The sequence below is a fragment of the Oncorhynchus mykiss genome, chromosome 6, assembly GCF_057628025.1.
Source record: "Oncorhynchus mykiss isolate SJ-2025 chromosome 6, ASM5762802v1, whole genome shotgun sequence".
NCBI lineage: Eukaryota > Metazoa > Chordata > Actinopteri > Salmoniformes > Salmonidae > Oncorhynchus > Oncorhynchus mykiss.
This window is the reverse complement of record NC_143027.1, coordinates 85,660,778-85,665,523: the sequence shown is the minus strand read 5'-3', so window position 1 is coordinate 85,665,523 and position 4,746 is coordinate 85,660,778. Positions and strand designations below refer to the sequence as shown.

General features: G+C 46.8%; 1 protein-coding gene across 1 annotated transcript in view; it reads left to right on the top strand.

Annotated features, from left to right (window-relative positions):
• Positions 1-2,173: 2,173 nt before the first annotated feature.
• The window catches only part of LOC110506939 (reticulocalbin-1), a 40,035-nt gene continuing 37,462 nt past the window's right edge, over positions 2,174-4,746 (top strand). Inside the window, exon 1 of the mRNA XM_090239374.1 lies at positions 2,174-2,301. The gene's annotated coding sequence lies outside the window, so the exon portion shown is untranslated. The remainder of the gene's footprint in view (positions 2,302-4,746) is intronic.

Sequence of the window (4,746 nt, the reverse complement as noted above, 5' to 3'; positions counted from 1 at the left end):
AGCATCAGCCTCAACTTGGCAGTGATTGGCTAGAGCGACGGTCCGACGTCACCTTCTGAGGCATGGAATGGGGGAAGTTCTATACGGAGCACATGCACCCGCCACAATTCGATCAACCCACCATCTTTATTGTCTTTAACTTTGACTGAAAGAAAGGCTAGATTTTTAAACATTTTAAATCTATTTGCAACTTGATTAGATGTTATATTGGTTGGAATTTTAACATAAAGTTTCAGAAAATTATTTGATAGGTTAAAATGGGAACATATGTGCAAAATAGAAGTAGGGCAATTTAGAATGTGGACTTTTATATTTACTAGTGCACCATTTACTAATGGACACATTAAGTCATTTATGGGAAATGGAATCCCATAGGCCTGTATAGCCTATGGGGTCGCAGCTTTCATGGATCAGATTATTATTATAAGACAGTACTTGCTAAAAGCTGACTTGCAGTACACCGCACAAAGACCTACAAGTAAACAAAAACAAGTCCGCATAGAGCTGAAGTATTGTTGGTGATCTAGGAGTTGAAGCATGTTGAATTGAGGGCGGAGGAAGCATCGGAGGGTCATGCATTAAACAACATGATTATGTGTTGGAAAATCATGTCCCGTCGATGTGGAAATATTTCCATTTTTTAAATATTTTCCTTTATCAACACATTAACCTACTTATTATTCTACAAGTTCAGGGCTTAGTGAAGGTATCACCTCTGTCATGCCTTGGCGTTCGGAGAAGAGGCTATAAAATAACATTTTAGAATTGTTTGTGAAGGGCAATGTATATATAGCAACCTGAAAATGATCCCTTTCCCTTTTACATGAGTCGTTTTATAAAGTGATCCTAAAACGGGTTTTTCTTCTTCTTTATGTGCACATGTTGATAAGTTTACAATCTTCACTGGCAGTGGCGCGGAGTTGATGTATTATTGGTCCATAACCCGTAATATGCCCCCAGTTTCCCCCTTCAGAAAGACAGGCTAAAAGCCTGCAGACACATGTCACAACCTCTGTCGTTTGTGTCAATTTGAACAGGAGGTCGGAGAGTAAATGGACAACAGCAGTGCCACGCGTCTCTCAGGAAGAGTCCGGGCGGCGCAGGTACGGGGCGGTCAGAACTACCTGTGTTTGGGCCTTTATTTGGAGTAACCACCATTAAGAGTTTGCGAAACCGTGCAACGCATCAGGGTTCTTGACATCCGTGCTGGAAACCGCACGGCTTGGCCCCGCTTATCAGGCTGTCAATAAAACGAGACGGGATGCTGTGGCTAGACCAGGTGCTCCCGTCCCCTGCCCACACGGCCCCGCTCTCCAGAAGCCGATCAGGCGTGAACGCAAATCTGTCCAGCCGGTCTTCCCTCTACCACCGTCACCCCGCTTCCTAATGCATACAGTACAACAGCACACACAGACTGCCACACCAGCCCCCCCCCCCCCTCTCTCTCTCCGTCTCTCTCTCTCTCTCTCTCTCTCCGTCTCTTTTTCTCTCTCTCTCCGTCTCTCTCTCTCTCTCTCTCTCTCTCTCCGTCTCCTTTTCTCTCTCTCTCCGTCTCTCTCTCTCTCTCTCTCTCCGTCTCTTTTTCTCTCTCTCTCCCTCTCTCTCTCTCTCTCTCTCTCTCTCTCTATCTCCGTCTCTTTTTCTCTCTCTCTCTCTCTCTCTCTCTCTCTCTCTCTCATAGGAAAGGTTGAGACGGCCAAACATTTTTTTATTGTGGATATTTTATTAATAATAAGCCTAATTTGATGTAAGAATTGTCTGCAAAAAAATATTTCAGGCAGCAAATACTTGTTGAAAGTATGTGTGTTGTTACAGTGTAAATACTGTAAAGTTATAGTACATTATTAATGTGGCAATAAAAGCGACAAAAACAATTCATCATAACAGTAGCAACAATAATAACCTAATTATTTCAATGTAGTATAGGCCTATTTACATTATTTTATATATAGGCCTAATATTTGTACTTTTGATTGTGAATAGCGAAGAGACAGAAATGCAAGGAATTCGATGGAGAGTTTGGGTCCAATTGAAACACGAGCTATCCAGGGAATGACAATCTCTTGTTCGCTCAGACTGATAAAATGTAAAACAAATCCCGTAATGTTCAGCCTCCCCTCTCCAGCCATGCAGAACATTATGCTGCTAAATACGCGTCACGAGCCGCCTGTTTACTGCCGCGGTTGCACACAGAGATAAAGGTCCTAACGAAAAACGGAGAGATACAGGGAGAAAGTTGAAGACTTCTGAATGGAGGAGGATTTTCACGTCTTGGTTTGGATTGATTGCAATGGCAGCAAGGTACGTCTGAACACCAACGAGATGGTGTGGAGCGTTCACATTTGTTGTGTGTGTTCTCTATTGTGACGTTACAGTATTGAAGTTATTTGTATGGTTAATTATTTGTATTGAATAGATAGTTAAACGAACATCAACAAACAAGACAGTAAAATGAGATAAACGGCGCGTCATGAGAGAGCTCAACTCATGCTGCTGAAGGGAACGGAAAGCTACATGTTATTAATTGTGACATCCAATACATGCTTTAAGTTCAACGACGTTTTCAGAACTCGGAATGAATAAGAGATCAATTAGGTCATCTATAGCCTGTCACATCACGTCTTCCACCTCAGTTAGGCGACACCATTAGGCCACACCATTACGACTTAATATGCCCAAAATGCAATCCGTATGAATGTATTCGAATTGTGCATGTATAAGCCTACATAGGCCTATTAAGAGAACTGTTCACACGAATTACTTAATTAATGTGCCCCATATGTGTAATCAATCCCCTGTTCCCCTCTCCTCTCTATTCCCCCTCTCTCCATCTCTACTGCTCCTCTCTATTCCCTCTCTCTCCCTCTCTGCTGCTCCTCTCTATTCCTCCTCTCTCCCTCTCCACTGCTCCTCTCTATTCCCCCTCTCTCCCTCTCCACTGCTCCTCTCTATTCCTCCTCTCTCCCTCTCCACTGCTCCTCTCTATTCCCCCTCTCTCCCTCTCCACTGCTCCTCTCTATTTCCCCTCTTTCCCTCTCCACTGCTCCTCTCTATTCCCCCTCTCTCTCTCCACTGCTCCTCTCTATTCCCCCTGTCTCCCTCTCCACTGCTCCTCTCTATTCCCCCTCTCTCTCTCTCCACTGCTCCTCTCTATTCCCCCTATCTCCCTCTCCACTGCTCCTCTCTATTCCCCCTCTCTCCCTCTCCACTGCTCCTCTCTATTCCCCACTGCTCCTCTCTGTTCCACCTCTCTCCCTCTAGACTGCTCCTCTCTGTCCCCACTGCTCCTCTCTGTTCCACCTCACTCCCTCTAGACTGCTCCTCTCTGTCCCCACTGCTCCTCTCTATTCCCCCTCTCTCCCTCTCCACTGCTCCTCTCTATTCCCCCTCTCTCCTTCTCCACTGCTCCTCTCGATTCCCCCTCTCTCCCTCTCCACTGCTCCTCTCTGTCCCTCCTTTTCTGCTTCTCTCTCTCTCTCTAGCTCCCCATCACTCCATCTCTCTCTCTCATTCTCACTCTCTATCTCCCCATGTCTCTCTCCTTCTCTCTTGCTCTCTCTCCCCCTCTCTCTATTTCGCTCCCCTCCCTCTCTCTATCCCCCTCCCTCTCTCTCCATCTCTCCCCTCTCTCTCTCTCTCTCTCTCTCTCCCTCTCTCTATCTCGCTCCCCCCTCTCTCCCTATCCCTCTCTCTATCCCCCTCCCTCTCTCTCCATCTCTCCCCTCTCTCTCTCTCTCTCTCTCTCTCTCCCTCTATCTCGCTCCCCCCTCTCTCCCTATCCCTCTCTCTATCCCCCTCCCTCTCTCTCCATCTCTCCCCTCTCTCTCTCTCTCTCTCTCTCTCTCTCTCTCCCCCTCTCTCTATCTCGCTCCCCCCTCTCTCCCTATCCCTCTCTCGCTGTCTCTCCCCTCCCTCTCTCTCTATCATGTGTGAAATGTTTTAATAAGCCTCCGTCTCTGTGTGGAGGGAGGGTTTGATTTGTTTTCTCCCAGCTCCCTGGCCCTGGATCGAGCCATTATCCGAATTCCCCCGGGGTGATTGGATGCATTTTGTCCGGAGTAGACAGCCACGTCCTGGATGTTAGGAATTCACTTTGGCTCAACGTGACAAGGCTGACTTCGATCTACAATTGGATCTGAAAGCGCAGCTAGCTGAAAAACCCTCCGCCATTAAGCGCTGCTCTTCCCTATATAACAAGAGCCACCATTTGCACACAAATGCTCACACCTCACATCTCTGCTATATACAAATGAAAGGCCCACGTCTGTACAGTGGACGCTGTAATTGTGGTGGCGCTATCGGTCAGTCAGTCTAGCCTTTCACAGAGTCGAGAGGGAAAGTACTAACGAGGGGATTTGCTCTAAATCTCTGACCCTTGAAATTAGATTAAAGATTGACAGTGGCTTGAATTTTTTTTTTCAACTCGAGATTGACACCTGCCAAGCAGGCTCTCCCGTGATTGATTCTGATGCCTGATGCTGGCAACAATAATGCTGTGTCTCGTGAGGGGCTGAGCAGGCGCACTTCTCACTCACTAGCCAGGAGTGGCTGAAGTCAGTGTCCGTGTTGCACTGTGAGCTGACAGGGGAAAATGGGAGCTAACGAGGTTGTCAGATGTCCTGACAAGACAAATGAGAGCTCGTCACACCCTGCGCTTTAATAACGTTTAATGGAACCGTATTGCACCGTTCAAAATACAAACGTGTTGGGGCGCCTGATCCCCACAACGCAGCAATTAATTACGCA